We start from the raw sequence: 16741 nt of genomic DNA on the forward strand, positions 1-16741 counted from the left end.
GATGGAAAAGAACTTTTCTCCCTCGTTTGCAAACACAGAAAAGCATGCATGTTTTCAGTTTGGGAGCAACTCTTGAAAAACCTAATTTCAGCTTATTTGGTCCCAGTCCTCCTCTAAAGCAATATGTGTAAGAAAATCATCATCAGTGTGCCCAGCTCATTTCAGTAGCCCTGGCTGATGCCTAACGGAGCCTCAGTTCTGATTTTTCCATATCACATCCCCTCCCAAACAGGTGGACGTTGGCAGGTGCTGTTACATCTCTCTTTGAGATGTTGGTTTTATTTGCTTCCAGAGGGGCTGCAGTCAAGGCTACCCGCTCTGCTAATGAGCAGTGCTCCAAAGGCATTTCAAACCCCTTGAAAACTCGCTAGCCGAACAGGTAGACCCTGCTGATGTCTGCAAAGCCGCCGCTGCTGCATCCTCCCTGCTGCGCCTGGCGATAAGGCACAGCTTGAAGCTTCAAATGCCACCGCCAGGCTGATCAATCTCTATCCAGCCCTGTCCTTCTCTCTCCCCCAGACAACTTCTGCTGAGGACAAGATGAAAACGTAAGTGGCTGCTTTTGGGCGTGGGGATCTCGGAGGTGGTGGAGTTGAAATCAATCACCACCGACGACAGAGGGCTCGCAACTTAATCTGAGGGCGCGTCGCTTCTGTGGCAGCCCAAAAGCAAGCAAACAGCAACAACAAATCAAATTGCAGGCATAGGCAAAGATGAAATTTGTCTATTTTTCCTGTTATTACCCTCAGTGGAGGAAAAAATGTATATTCCATCCACTCGCCAAACAACCTGAAGTTAAAACAGGGTAGTAGGGATGCTGCTTACCTGGTGACAGTGACAGTGCTGTGCAGATGATACAGAGCAGTGAGTTCACAGAATCCCAAACAGAATGTAACCTTAATCCCTAAGAAATTTCTCGCTGACATGAACACAAGATTCTGTATATTTCAATCAGGGACTCTTATTTTTTTAATTTGTAGATATATATTTTTCTTCCTTTTCACTAATTTCATCAAAAAGAACATTTTCAGGCATTTATCCAATTCCATACCCTCCCCAAAATGAATAAGATTTGATGGTTTTCAGCATTTTTTTTTTTAATTTTGGGAAGCAGTTGACTCAGATTCTCTCAAAGATCTCCTTCCTTTCATTGAGATTTTCTATCACATTTGCAAAATGCTTTTATCTGTGTAACTCATTAAGATCTGACACTCTGAGGCAGGTATTATAGGACCTAAATTCTATGCTTTCTCTTGCTTTCCATCAAACGTATTTTCAGATACGCCACGCTTCAATCAATGGGACACAGCTTTTTTGCACTACTTGAAATCCAGACAGTGATTAAATGCCTGACTGCTCCTTAAGTACACACAGAAAGGCTTCAAGTTTTAAAATGAGGTGTGAATTCTTACAGGGAGGTTAATTTAGTTGATGTTGTTTAAAATAAGAAAAGAAACCCTGTTGTTATCACTGATTGCCAGGTCACTGAATAAAAAGCTTCAAAAACAGTAACTAAAATGCCTTCATTTCAGATGTGGTGCCAGCCTGCTCTTTCTCAGCCTTAAAGCCACCTCGCTGGTCCTGCTTGCTTTCTTATGGGGTTATTCCTCCATGGATTGTTTTATTTTCCTCCTGCGTAGACACCCCACATCTTTGATGGCTTGTTACCGAGAATACCAAGTCTGTCCCCTGAACACTTTTCCAGGGGGGATGTTTTTGGACCTGTGATTCTCCCCTTGGCATTAGCTTTCTACTTCCTCTAGTATTTCGGAGATTTCTTGAATTCAGAGCACTTGAATGTGGGGTTTTGCCAGGGTTGCCCCAGGAGCAGAGGTTGATTTCAGCACTCAGGAGACAAATTTGAGCCATCCAGAGAAAGGGCTTGAATTCAGCACAAAATTTGGTCCCAGGTGAGATGCTGTTGTTGATTTTTTTGTGAAACACATCCCTGCTGAGACAGCACTCCTCTATTTGCACACAGGTAAGGGAGCAGTAATCTGTAATCAGGTGCCCTGAAGGCAAAATACCATCAGTAGATACTGGTACCCCAGAATACACCTGAAGTGATAAATGTGTTATCAGAGATGATTTCCCTGCAGCTGCATACTATTGTAGAATGAAGTGACATAGCCAGTAACAATGATCGGGTGGAGAAGACAGCAGAAATGTCTGCATTTCAATTCAACTTTCTTTGGATTAAGTGCAGTGGTCTGCAAAACGTGGAAACCTCTCTTCTTGCCTTTACACCGGTACAAAGACTTATCCTGCCTGTGCTCCAGTCTGCTCTTTGCGAGGTGATTCATCTGTATCGAGTTTGCTGCATGTCTATAAAACCAGCAGTCAGGCTGAGTAAATTAGAGCTGATGAAAAGTTTTTAGTCTGGGGACCAACAAGATAAATCCATCATACAAAATGAATCTGAACTTTTGCCGGGTAGTGTTGCTCGGTGTTGTTTCGCATTATTTCTTACAAGACTTTATAAGAATTATAGCAATTTCTCCCAGCTGGGAAAAAAAGAGATTTCCTGAAGTTCATACATTTCTTTTCAAGACTGACTGAACCTTTTCAAATAACGCAGTTATCTCCAGATCTAGAAATCTTTTTTTTTTTTTTTTTTTTTTCCGTGCTGTTCTGCATGTGGCCACCTGTCTTATTTCAGGAATATTAAAAAGTACACGCATTCCCCTTGCCCACCTGCTTTACCTCTATTGCATCACAGCTCAGACAAAACATTAAGTGCGTTCTGAGCATCTCCCAGTAGAAATACAAAACACAACCATTGCTGTCAGTTTAATTCTGATTTATAAAATAATAATAATTTCTTTAATGCAGTTAGGATTTGAGATAATGCCACAGTTTGATCTCTGGTTTCTTTAGCGATGAAACACGTTAAGCAACTCTCCTCTGCTTTCCCATTTTATGGCTGAAACTCCCATTGATTTATGCAATTACCACGTTGGCAAAATTTGACCAATGTTTGCCCACTAAGTAATAACAGCCTGTAACAGAGGGAGAGGGAGGGAGATGGTATTGCACAAAATCAATCCTTTCAGTCACAGTTCACCCCCCATTAGCTGAGTCTTGAACACTTGCAATTGAATATATGCTTCTGTAATTTGCGGAATTGGTGCCTCGGAGCTTGCTCCTGCCAGCACAACGAGCACCAGCGGGTGTTTGAATTTGCATCCTAAGGAGTGGGGCTGCTGGAGGAGTTCTCCGACCCGACAGCGCTGCATAATTCGGGTGCCTTGGGTCGTTGCTGTTGCTTGCCAGATTTCTTTCTTCACCCTGGCAGATTTGGCTTGATGAGAGGAGACGTGGGGTGTTGGGAGGGGTGTGATCAAGCGGGGCAGCCTCGTGTTTTACAGCTGCAGAGGATTCAGATGGACCCAATGCTTGGGCCTCACTTTCTAGAAAGGATGTCAGTGAGGAGGCAGGTGGGGAAGGAGAGGCATTGTCTTGAGAAACCTTGAGGGCGAGGACTGGGCGGTTGCACGGGGAGGTAACCCTCTCCCTGGGGTGCTGCACTCACTGGTAATGCATAGCAAGGGCACGAACCCCGGGCAGCACGTGAATATATAACCAGGCAGTCCAGCCCCACTGGTGGAAATTATCTGCTGAGCTGCCAGTAAAAGAAACTTGCAAGGTCTTCAGATCCTCTGTGAATAATTCCAGTTTTCTTTTCCCACTGCTTCTGGTGGTGCTCAGTGCGAGGCACTACGGTAAGCAAAACAGCTGAGAGGACATCAAAAAGGCAGGGCAGTCCTCAAGGGTGCGCACACCATGCTGCAGCTTTAATGAGGCACGAGTAAGCTTTCTTTAAGAGAGGGATTTGATTTATTCAATGGTATTGGATTGGAATTTGTTGATATCTAATATCCTGCGGGCCAGGAGTAGCTGGTGCAGGAGTTGCAGCCCCAGCCTTTTTCCAAATGTGATTTTGGGGGTGGTTCTGAGGCTCGCTTACTCAAGGAGAAGGGCTGGATGAGAGAGAATTTGATTAGTGCTCCTCAGATCTCTGAGAGGCCAGGGTTTTTTTGATGTTAACATCGAGTTAGTGCCCTAGTAAATGGCAGAAGAAAATCACAGATACGCTTCGAGTCACGAAGCAAGATTTTCCCCTGGAAAAGTTCCCATCCATAGGCAGGCTTGGCACTGGTGGAGGGAGTTTATCAGAAGAAAGTTTCCACGGACAAAAAGAGATTAGAGATGGGATAGTGGCAAAGGAGTTTGGTTTCTCAGCCCTGTGTTTCTTATACGTTCATGACTGAGGTGTCCGTGTGTTGTAGGGAAGGGGAGGTGGAGTTATTGATTCTCCTGGTTCGGTGGTGACAGGCCCCCTGTATGCAGATCCTCGATGAGCTTCGTTCCCTTTGTCCCCAGCTGCTGAGCCTGGCTGAGGAGCAGGCACCGGGGCAGAGACGTGCACGAGCCCCTGTTTGTAAACAGGATGCAGAGAAGATAAAAAGGAGAAGTAATTTTTCCACCATCACTTCTGCTTCTCCCATTAGGAAAAAAAAAAAGTCATGAACAAGATCTGCTTTGAAATAAAAAGCAAGCAGCTGTATAATATTACTACAAAGTACCCAAAGGAAGGATCATGATGGAATCAAACTGCCACAGAGAAAAGCAGTTATGGCTGTGGAAAAATAATCTTGGTGCTTTTCCTACTCAGATACAGGTATGTGGAGGAACATCACAGCATGGCAATGAGGTGATACTTGTCATTTGTGTGACAGAGACAAATTAGAATCCAGCCATCTCGGGGTGGGAATGATTTTTGTGAAAATTAATGACTTGATTAGAAGGAGAAATGAAGCTTCTTCAAGGGGACATGCAAATAAAGGAGGAATCACTAAAACTGTCACCTGATGGAAAGCGAACATTACAAAAAGAAAGATCGGTGGGATATTATAAAAAGACAAATTTGATGCGATATTAATCATGTACCGCCAGCCTGAGCAGGAGGAAGAATTCAGCTCAGTACATCCCTGTAGGACTTGGAAAGTGTCTTCTGCTTTTAAGGACGAGATGAAAACCCACTCCCAGGTGAGCCGGGCACATTGAGCTTGGATCCAGGCTGGGGTGCCAGTCGTAGGTGGGCTTCTCAGGTCCTTAATTCCTAGCTGATGCTTCCAACTGACTCCAGGCCCTGTGGGAGACGTTTGCCTCCCTTCATCTAGAGATCATCTAGAGACAAGGGCAGCAGAGAATTAGTCATTTCTGTAAGTGCCTGTAGTTCCCAGATGGCAAATTTGCAGAGCACGGTGTCTATACTGGATGATTTCTGCAACCTTTCAGGAGGATTAGGGGCTCCGTATTTTAAACAACAAACAGTTGTAATCTCTGCTGGGAAGAAGCACGTCAGGCTAAAGCTGAGCAAGCATTAAACCTGATTTTGAACTTCATCTGTTTCATTAAGATCTGAGACCGCAGGGGCAATTAGTTTCAGGTTCAGGCCCGACCTTTCCTTTCCTTGTCCTCTGAGGACAAGCCAGTCAGCGAAGCCGAAAGCGATGCTTTTCTTAAGGAGGAATACCACCTGCATAAATGTCTGGTGATGTGCAAGCAGTATGTCGAGTTGGAGGAGTGCCTGAGAGCTTTTCTTGGGATCTCTACATCCAGATGATCTGTAAGGGGTATTTTTGTTTCACTCTTCCTCGGGTCTGGAGAGCCACAAACGTTTCAGACCGATGTAGGTAGTGCAGCGGGGTCCAAAGCTGTTTTTCAAATGCTGCGTTTCTCATCCCACACGAGCAGTGGGAAGGGGGCCGATGCCCCAGGCAGCACTCTTGATGACCTCTCGTGTCAAACTTCAGTTTGGTGGCAATGTGTCGTGGCCAAGGGAGGGGTCTTGCAGATAACCCACAGGAATTAAATACTGGGGGCCACGCTCTCACTGCATGTGACCCAGGAGCGGGATGTGTTCCCACTGCTACAAGTGTATTTTTGGCCCATCTGTCTGCAGGCTCTGCCAGAAACCCTGAAACAGTTTTCATACTTTGAGATGCAGTTTTCCAACAATATGGCTTAGATTTTTTAAATGTGAGGGCAGTGGATGGCAGCGAACGTGGCAGCTTCTCCTGGGGGGTGGTGCTCTGCTGGGGCAGGGGCCACCCGCCTTCATCTCCAGTTTTAGCCCCCCCCTTTCCAGGTCTGCCTATTTTAGAAAATGCCAGTTTTGCTCTTGGCAAGGAGCCTGAAACACTTGGTTTTCGAGTGGCCTCACACCTGTACCGCGGCTGCCTCCCAAACTGCGTCCTGGCCCAGCATCGCAGCCGGCTGTGCAGCACGTGCCAAGCTCCCCGGGCTGCTCTGCACAAACGGGTTGTGTGCTGACAACAAGGTGCAACTCTGGATGGATCTTCCCACGTCGGCTCTTTTCCTGCTTTTAAAACTTGCTTTTAGCTTCATTTTGTCCTGATGTGTTTATTTCTCAGCAGGAGAAAGGCAGCGGCGGTGAGGCAAGGGCACCCTTGGTGCCGCGCTCCCTTCGTTAACAGCAGGCCCCATTTATTTGCCAGCCAAGACCTTCCCCTTGTTCCCCTCGAACACTTTGAAGCCTCTACCTTTCTCCTCTCATTTGAAAGCAGGCGCTGGGACTGTCTTCGTATTCCTCGTGTATATTTAACCATAAATTGCATCTGACTGCGGTGACACTAATTACGGCGGAGGCGCTGGGAGGCAGCCCCCCTCGCAGGGAGCGTGGCCAAGAAACCCGCCGTGACTGGCAGGTGCTTCGACCGCTTCAGACAACTGCAATTTCCTACAAGCGTCCTTCCCCTTCGCGGGGGCCTCGTGGCTTCGGGGGGCACGGGGCTGGCCCCCGACCCTTTGGCGTCGGACCCCTGGGGCATCTTCTGCAGGCTGTCCTCTCCCTTTGTAAGGAACAAAAGGGATTTTTCCCTCCCTCGGGAAATGTGGACGTTTCCCAGCGACGTGCTGCCGAGGTGTTTGACCAAATGTTATTAAAACTCGGCAAGGGCTGATAATCCCAGAAGCAGCGCGGCGCGTTCCTGTGACATTGAAATCATTTAGTAATTTTACAGTACATTTGAATTTCGGCGTTGCTCAGCCTCTCACTTTCCATTAACTTTGCCCGGAATTTCTTATGGCCGTGCACACAAGCAGAAGTGTCAAGTTTCTCCTTCATGCTCCAAAACGCCACCTGAATCACAATTGTGCTGCAGCTAATTGTTATTAATTAAGCTGTTCCTAGCGGTCCTAGCTGGGCTTTTTCTCTTTTTTTTTTTCTTTTTTTTTTTTTTTTTTGCCTGTAATAAAAAGCAAACACATTCTGTAAGCGCAGCAGTTGCTGGTATTAAGGAGGGAAAACAAGGGAGCCCTGTTCCCAGGAACTTCTCCGCACCCCGTGAGATGGTTTTGCTGGTTTTGGGGTGGGCGCGTGTGTTTTTAAGGGGGTTTTGAAGCCATGCAGAGCCGGGCTCTTTGCTGCCAAATGAGATTCGCTGACCTTCCGTGCCATTTACCCGTCACAGGCAGGCAGCTCCAAGGGCATTTCGCAGCGGGTAAATTTGCACTGAGCCGCTCTCCCCGCACGTGCTCCTGCATCACTTAAGCGTGCGGCCGCGGCCAAAGCCCCGGTCACAAGTTTTGGATGGGATCACATGCCGGGAGCCCTGTGCATCCCACCGGGCTCCCCCTCCCGCCTTCCTCGCCTTTCCCAGGTTCAATTTAATGGGATCATCAAGTGGAGTGAGCGAGGAGGAAGGTATTAATGAATCGGGGACCCCGGGAGCGGTGTTGTCGGCGCTGGAAAATTGCTTCTTGGCCTTTTCTCCTTAATGAGGCTGCTGATAACGTGCCCGTTGCTTCCCACCTGGCCACGAGGAGCAGGGCGCTTGTCACTCAGCCGCCTTTCTCCCTGTTTGTTTGTGAAAATAAAATGGGGTGGGGAGAGCTTTGGGCAGAAACACCGTGTCGTCTTGTGGGATACAGGAACATAAAGCTGCTCTCGGGCTGTGGGAATATGTTATCTGTGTCTTCAAAAAAAGCAAGCAGACATCTGCTGTGCCTTTCCTTTTTTTTTTTTTTTTTTTTTTTTTCACCCTTGCGTTAGGTTAAGAACCAGAAAACAGGTTATTTTGGCACATCACTGGGACATGTTATTTTAACAGAGAACTAACAGTTTCCATTTGCAGGGTAAAGGTGCTTGTAAATGGCCTCTTATGAAGTCAGAAATAGGTTTGGGATTTTTCCTAGCTGTAGTTGGAAAGGATCAGGGGAACAGCTTGTGCACAGAGCTAGGAGATTTGCCCAGGGGTACGGGGCGGCGGTGGCTCATGTTTAGTCTGTTCCTGGAGCTGCCCCAGGTGTGTACGAGGCATCGCCTTGCCTTCATCCCAACAAAGCTCTGGATGTTTTGCTGTGAAATGCCCATTCTCCTGCTGGAAGCATTTGTGGAAAAGGCACTTCTCATGGGAAGGCAGTGGAAGGCTTTAAGGCCACTTACCGGGACAAAGGCCTCACTCCACTCTTCTCCAGAGCGCTGTCTCTGACTCTCTCCCCGGCTGCAGTATGGATCCTGGGGAGGACTGGCTGGTGGATTTGGGCTGGTTGTTCCCCAGGCAAGGTGTGTGTGCCGTCTGTGTCTGCTAAAGCTGCTTTGCAACGTCTGCAGAGGAGACCAGGAGACCTGGATGGCCCCTGTGGGGTGAGCATCTCGGATAAAGCGAGGATCAGCCCTCCACGGGTTCCTCATTTTAGGGAAAAGGGCTAGGAAAAGAGAGAATCACAACAGACCAACTTTATTATGTGTGTGTGCATACATATATGTCAAAATACATGCAGGGCAAGGAGCACGGGCTCGTGATTTTGTGCCTGCGCAGTGTCTTCACTTTCCCCTGCCTTCCCAAGGCCCTCCCGTTATTAAGGGAGGCGAGCTCCAGCGCTGATGCCTCTGTTGATGAAACACTCCTACTGCTGTGGAGCGGGGGATTCAAGCTAATGGTGCTCCTGCTCCCAGGATTTACCATTTGGAAGGTATTTTATTGCTATCTTGTGACATTTCCCTGCACTTTTATGCTCATTTATATAACTGTTGTCCTTGATTTATGGCCAGTTTTCTTCATGGGTAGCAGTGACATAAATTGTGCAGCCCTACTTTCGGAGGTTATAAATTTGAGGAGTTCAGTAAACTATGGGATGGGGGAAAAAGGGCGGAAGCCTTTTGAAGAGGCTTTTGATCACAGCCCCAGACAAAATAACCAGTTCTTTCGGTGCAAATCCGAAGCGAGCATCCCAATAGGTTGGTGCAGCCTGCTTCTTGCATGCAGCCAGCTGTGGGGCATTTGTAGGGTGAAATGCGAGGTGTTGGTTTCTGGTAACAGGATGCACAAGGCCAAACCCACACGGCGGTGGCGTTTTTACAGCAAAGCCTTGGAGCTCTGTTAACCAAGGCCTGCAAGGGGTTTTCGGAGGAGCAGCAAATTAATGTGCTTCTTTTCATCATAGTTCTGCTTGTTCAGATGATGTTGTTTAAAACCCTCAAACAAGCTGAGGTTCCCGAGGAGCGGTCGGTGGCCATCAGAGTTGCGAAGCCTATCAAAGCCACCGGTCAGGCCAGTGAAATAAAGAGCTCAGGTTTTGATTTTCTTGGCATCTCTCTTTGTAGAGGAAGAGAAACAGCTCATTTAAAAACTGCTTTCTGAGTTGGGCTGTCAGAGCAGCTTTCTGTTGACCTTTACAAATTGATACCGGCACAATCAATGGCCAGAAGTTTAAGGGCAGTCTCTGGGGGGGGGTGGGGAAGAAACCCAGACCTTTATAAAATATATATGGAGTGCATTTTAAGAAGCCCAACAGAAAGAACAAGCAACGTTAACAGAGAACGTATTGGAGAAAACTGATCCGTAAAGAATTCATAATACACAGTTTTGACTACAGTTACTTAGAGCTTGTCTTTTGGGATGATTTCTGAAAGTACACGAGACAAAAAAAAATAATAAATGCGCCTTATAGGAAATCCAGAACAAATGATATGTTGGGCTTGGAAAACAATTGGAGGTTTTGAAGGTGCTTTGCCTGATTCGACAACAGGTGAAGTACATTTAGGGAGCAATTTCCCAGCACCTGTGACACCCCCGCCTCCTTATAGCCTCAGAAAAATGAAGCTGCTTGAGGAGACTCAATAGAAATTCCATGAGAAGGGGTAAGTCAGCCCGACTGTGATTTCAGGAACCAGCTTGTGTGTTTTCTGAGCAGTCAGGGAGACAGAGGGAGGAGCTCATCCAACACAGCCCTGCAGCCCTTGCTTCCCAGGTAAAATAGGAGGAAGCTTCAGCCCTGCGCTGAATACGCTGCTCTTATACAAGGAAGTCATAAATTGAAATGTGTTCCTCTGTACAGATATAAAATTAAAAACCAGTCCCTTTACTTCTTACTAGGGACAAAGGCTTCTCATCAGTAGCGGTAAGGTTTTATACATTGTGTTTGGCAGAGCTGAAGCCCTCAGAGGTCTCAAAAGACCTGACTGGGTGCTCAGCACATCTGAAGGATAGGTTGGGGGGTTGTTTAGCTTTTTATTTTGATTGTATTTATGTTGTGGGACCGGGCTCTCAGTTCCAAGCATGCAGGTGTGAGAAAGCAGGAGCTTGGTGAGTGAGGGTGCCGTGCAGGGGAGGCGCAGCAATGCATGTGAAGCTGTGCGCAACGTGCGGGAAGTACAACTGGGGAAGGGTGCGTGTGCCAGAAGACATCAGCTTAAAACACTAGCTTAAGACCAGGCTGTGTGTTTTACATATACAGTATAGGGAAAAAAAAAAAAGGTTCTTGCATGGAACCATTACTAAAAGTTTGTTTTTCCTGCCTATAAACTGATACTTGAACTTGGTTTAATAACATACGGTTTTTGTTGCTCTGTGTGGCCACAGGCAATTAGGAAAACACAGCCACCAGTTCAAGGAAGGCTTCTGGAAGGAGCCCTTGAGACCAGCGCTTCAACTTGGTGACTCCCCTACAGCCAGGGTCCAGCATTTTGTCTCTGGGTAGTCGGTGCCATCAGCCCCCGCAGCTCCCCAGCATCAACACAGCGAAACCTTCCCTGCCTTGCAGCTTTCAGTAATTACCATTTCATCTGTCTTCCACGAGCTGAATTCTCCTGTCTGTTTGACAAGGAGTTGCTTGAGAACCTGTTATTTTCATCAATGAAAATAAACTGTGTGCAGCTTCAGCTTAATAGACAGGTGCATATTTGCTAAAATAGTGTGATTTTTTTTGGTTTAATTGCACTCTCCTGCATTACCCCGTCCCCTTGAAGCAAGCTGGGCTCACTTTTGCCCCTTGGATGGGGGCTCCCAATCCCAGCACACTTCTGGGGGGTGCTGGGTTTCCTTATTCCCCAAATGTTTGTCCAGGGGCTTTGTTTAACCCCCTGTTGTGTTTTGTCCTGGGGAGTTGCCAAAATCTGGGGAGGTTGATCATTCCAAAGCAGTCCACTTTGTGTGCTACGATTCCATAGTTACCTTAATAATTTTGATAGGTGGTCTTTGGATTATGCGATAATTCCCGATGCGAAGGGAGAATGACTTCAATGGGAGATGTCAGGGGAATTTCCAGGGAGATTTCAGTGGCTCGTGCACACCCTGTAACGATGGGGCAGTTGCTGTGTGCTTCACTGGTGAGTAATTGCCCTGCTTACATGGGCAGATATAAAAGCACCCGGCCCACCTACCCGTCCTGAGCGTCATCTTTTATACAGACAGTGCTTAAGTAGCAGTAAGCAGGACCTGAGGGCTGGTTCCCATTTGGCCGAGTGTTTCAATATCCTACCGGCAGCAAGGACCGAGATCCCCTTCTCATTGCAGCGGCTGCCAGGGCTCCTGCTGGATTCCTGGGGATGAGGATCCGGCCGACGCTGAATGAATGCGCTCCCTTGTGCCCGCACCAGCTCGGTGTGTTTGTACAGCGTTAATTAAAATGCATTTAAGTTGAGCGAATGCTTGTGGCACTCGGGGCCCCTCTGGGGAAGGAGCAGGCAGCCAGGCGAGCGGAGCCCCCGGCTGTTGGCGAGTCCCAGCAGGGCAGCCGGAGCTGCCGGCGAGGGCGGCTGCTGCTTAGCAGCAGGCACTGCTCTGTGCCAGCCCCCAGCCCCAGGAGAGCTCCTGCATGTCCCCACACCATGGGCGGGGAGGAGGTCTGGGGCCAACCTGGCAGCAGATGGCTTTGGTGTACCTAAATCGAGTTGCGGTTAAGGCAGAGGCACAAAACCAGCCCAAATGCTTCCCTCCCTTCAGCTCCTGCCCATGTGCTTGCGCTCCATCATCTCCCCCTGCCGACCTGGCCTTCCTCTAGAAACCTACTAGCACTGAAGAAACGCCCCAAAGCCTTCCTGCTGCTGTGAGCTGGCTGTGCTGTAGACATTTCCATCATTTGCACCGCTTTGCTTCGGTCAGCACAAGGCTGGGAGGGCAATATTTGCAAACTTGTGCCTTCAGCCTGGCACCTCCCTCTGCATCCAGCTGCCCCGGCATGCCTGGCCTTGTATTACTCAGGATCAGTTATCTGCAGACTCCTTCATCTTGGGACGCACTGGTAACAGGCTGTGTTTTGGTGCTGTAGGGGAGGATTTGGGTTCTTGGTGTTAGAAGCTTAATTTTGGGCACTGCACAGAAAATGAGGCGGGAACAGGCAGGCTGTAGATCTAAGACCAGACTAAGCCTGGCGCTGGAAGCAGAGACTGCTCAAACCTCTCTTAGATAATGTCTATTAATTGCTCGTTTTGGCCCGGTGCTTCATCAGGAGAAAAACTGTAAACGCTGAAAACACTCAGTGAACTAAGTTATTTTTTGCATCCTGCAGCTGGTAAGAAAATGCCACGCTCCCTCTACGCCGTGCATTCATCCTCACTAGGCATTTATTTGCATGGCTGTAAAAAGAAATCTTGAATTTTAAATGCTTTTCTAACACAACTTGCCGGTTTGACGGCTGGCGCCAGCGAGCTGCTTGCAGCAGGGATGGGGCTCCTGGACGGGGGTGGCAGCAAGCGGCGTGGGGCCACGTGTCCCCCCCGTGTCCCCTCTATCCCTCAGGCTCCCGCCAGCTTGGAGGCTTTGCTGCTGCCTCCTCGTCGGAGCAAGCGCTTCCAGATTCCCAGCAAGACCTCAAGGAGAGCCAGATGATGGAGCAGATGGCAGATGACTAATTTGGCAAAGTTAGACGAGTGGAAATTGTTTGCTTTAATTGCTTGTCAAGTCCGGTACCTACATTATAGTTAAGGAGCAACTATTTACCCTGGAAATATGATGAAATGAGGAAAGAGAGTGTGTGTGCGTGTGTGTGTGGATGTCTGTGAAGAGCAGGGAGAAGAAGGGAAGGGGAAGTACCCAGGGAAAATAAATGGGTATGCACCCGTGGAAAAAAACAACAGCATTGGCAAAGCCTCGTGTATTATTTTTGGCTTTTTTTGAGTGGTTGCTGCGTGACTTAGGTCCTGCAGCACATCTTCCCCATGTTGTCCTTCCTGATTGCAGCATGGACACGAGGAGAAACAACGCTGGAGATGCTAGCATAAAACAAGCAGCTGACAGTGGCTCGACACGGTCGGCACAGGCAATTATCCTTGAAATGCCGCAGTATCAATCTAGTCAAAGTTTTGATGCCATTTTTTGGTTGATGCAAATGCTACATCAGTGAAATAATGCTGCGTAGCAGCAACCAAACAGATTTTGGAGAGCTCGGTGCAAAGACAGGGTGCCACCAGCTCAGGAAGGTGTCATCGCACATAAATAATCCCTCTCGATGAAGTTACAGTCCCTGGCAGTCTCCACTATGCCTGTTCAATTCTGTGCTTGTAACACTGGGAGAGATCTGCCCGTTGCAGATGGCTTCTGATGAGTCTCTGTCGGAGGTGGGGCCACCCTCATCAAGCACGGCCCTGCTCCTTGTGTGACAGCACCATTGGACACAAGATCTGGGGGCTTGGAGCACGTTTCCAGACCCGGGGGCCGTGCTAGCTGGTGGGATTCGAAGGGGATGGCCGTGTTGTAGCAGGCCTTATGGAAGGAAAATGCTTGTGTCAGCTGAGCTTTTAATTAGGAGTAGAGAGAAAATGATGCTTTCCTTCATGACAGCCTCTCACCTAGGGAAGGGAAGCTTCCAGTTTGAAGATGCTCTCCGGAAGCTGATGGGGTCAAAGGAGGAGAGGTGGCGACCTCCAGTCGGTGTTTGCCTTCTCCCAGGAGCCATCTGCAGGGCTGTGAGGGCAGGCAGGCCCTCCCTTCATTAGGATGTGCCTAATTGCAAGAAAATGCAGGGCTTGCAGCTCGTTTAAGGAGAGCTGTAAGGTAATGAAAGGATTAAAACTGTTTTCCCCTTCTTCTGTGCTGGGCGCAGGGCACCCAGGCTTGTGCTGGGAGCAGGGAGCCGAAGGAAATGAATGGGGGCTGCTGTGAAATTGCTGGTAATTAGCTGTTCGTTAAGGGGCTCCAGTATTTCCCCCCCAGCTGGGGGGTCTAGCAAGTTGCCAGGAGTGTTTGCAATTATTAATAAACAGTTACTTCAGCTGTCCTTCAAGAAACCCTGGTAATGGTGCCGTCTGTATAAAGACAGCTAATTAAGTAAATAAATGAGAGGGAAGTACAAAAAGGCTGCATTAGGAAGAGGTGCTAAATGTTGTTAGGCTCCTCCTGGCTGTGATAAAGGAACGTATAATTCCATGCTACTAAAAAAAAAAAAAAAAGCGTGACTGGGAGCGTTTAAGCCTTGTCTCGTGTTTTTGGCCCGCTTGACAAATGCATCAACAAACAGAGGTCGTGCCGTGTGCAGGCGGAGATGCTCTCCTGCCTCCTCGCTCAAATGTCCTGTAATTGGGAAGACTGAAAGGCAGAGCTTGGGACCATGGGGTGTGCCGGGGCGTCTGTGATGACTGCTGACATCTAGCCGGGTGCGCAAGGTGATGCCTCCTTGCTGCTTGGCCGAATGCACGAGACACCGGGGTGGCTGGGTGGAGGTGACAGTATTTTCTCCTGGATAACTCAAACTGTAGGCAAATCCAGAGAGGGGCTGCATAAAAAAATGAAACAGGTTGCCCTCCTTCCAAAAGTTAGCTCGTCTGTTGAGCTGGGAGGATTGTAAAATCAATTAGAATTGCAAGAACCAGAATTAGACTGAGTCGAAATGAGTTTGTAATATAACACAGAGATTTGTCATCAGCAGAGCTGAGCACAATAATGGCCTAAAAAGCAGAAACTAAAGGACATTTTTAAATGCCTCCACTATTTCCTGCCTCTGAGTGAGCATCCAAATGGTGTGGCTTCGTTAGGAAAAAAATGTCAATGGGAAATTAATTTCAGAGTCATATGCATGAATATTGATGAAAAATGTAAACTCACTTCAATACGGACAATTATGACTGCTGTAATTGGGGCCATTAGGAGCTGAAGCAGTTCTCTGTCACTTGAGGTAGCTGGGGAGAAGGAAGCAACTGAACCTGAAGCACGAATGTGTGGGGAACGCTGGGGGCCCAGCGCTGTGATGACCAAGAGTGCTGTGCCCACCCGACATGCCCAGCCCTCCCGGCCGCTCCCTTCTGCACAGGTGCCCAAAGGGGAGGGGTAAGACAGGGAAAAGCCATCACAACAGTCAGAGTGGGCACAAAATAAGAGAGATGCTGGTTTTTTTTGTTTGTTTTTGTTTTTTTTCCCTTTTTAAAATACCCTTTTCAGTGAGAATTAGTGGCTCTGCCAATGAGACCTGCATATGGGAGGAGGATGCCCATTTCTTTGGGAGCTGGATGCCCATTTCCACCCTCCTCTGCAGGGAGGCAGCTCTCAGCTCCCTAGCTCCTACTGCAAGATGAGTTGGCTTCTGGATTGCAGCAGAGCATGGGAAAGGGTCCTCAGAGTTAGAAGAAGTCAATAAAAAGAATTAGGATGAAAAGCCAGAGATTTACTCCAGGTCACCGGGAACAGGAATCTGTAAGTTTTCTGGTTTTGTTTCCACTGGCTGCACTCTGCACTGCAGGACGGTGCAGTTCCCCAAACCATCCAGGTTTGGGGGTTAGGTGAGAAGCAGGCACAAGGCTTCCCAGATACAAAGGTGCACTGCCTCAGCTTTCGGATGATGATAGTGGTGGCTCTCCACGCCTGTGTATGAGCACTTGGCAAGGTTTGTTACCATAATTCTAGGAGAGGGCATGGCAAAGGGCTTGCAGATAGCATGTTTGGAGAGAAATGTACTTGTGAGCATCGTGGCACTGGGGTAGCCCGGCACAGGTCAGCTGCTCCCTGGGTTTCTGTCTGAGAAAATGTATGGGATTGTCAGGTTTTTCTGTGTGCAGCACTGAAATGGCTCTGAAGGGCTTTCCTCTCTGAGCTGCCTGTGCAAAATTTGAGCAAGTTGGGAGCGCTCCTGCTCAGAGGCCAAGGCAGATTTACGTTCACATTCCCCACTGGGAGAAGCTACAGGCTGGAGAGGCACCTGAGCTAGTACTGTGCTGACCCTGTTAGAGACAGGCCAATTAGTATTTTTTTTGTGAGCCAAGAGAGGATCCGGTGCAGGGACTGCTTTCAACACGTGGTCTTTGTTTTCGTACTGTTCATCAGGTTCTGGGCCCATATAAGATAAGCAGCGTACAACCAAGTGCCTTGAAGAGGTGCTTCTCTATACAACTGAGATGACAGTGGTTTTGTATGGCACAACAAGGCACATGGCACGATGTTCTCTTGTGCTCATGTTTCTTTTGGCACTTTGTTTTAAAGAGCTGAGACAACACACGAGTGCC

At 48.2% G+C, this 16741-nt stretch overlaps 1 protein-coding gene and 1 long non-coding RNA gene across 8 annotated transcripts in view; both read left to right on the top strand.

The window, feature by feature from the left end:
* The window catches only part of ERBB4 (erb-b2 receptor tyrosine kinase 4), a 564466-nt gene that overhangs the window by 186682 nt on the left and 361043 nt on the right, over nt 1-16741 (top strand). The window lies entirely within an intron of this gene.
* Nucleotides 10057-11197, top strand: LOC110353115 (uncharacterized). Its single transcript, XR_002403178.4, has 2 exons — nt 10057-10281; nt 10893-11197. It is a non-coding gene; the product is annotated as an uncharacterized lncRNA (long non-coding RNA).

The sequence above is a fragment of the Anas platyrhynchos genome, chromosome 7, assembly GCF_047663525.1.
Source record: "Anas platyrhynchos isolate ZD024472 breed Pekin duck chromosome 7, IASCAAS_PekinDuck_T2T, whole genome shotgun sequence".
NCBI lineage: Eukaryota > Metazoa > Chordata > Aves > Anseriformes > Anatidae > Anas > Anas platyrhynchos.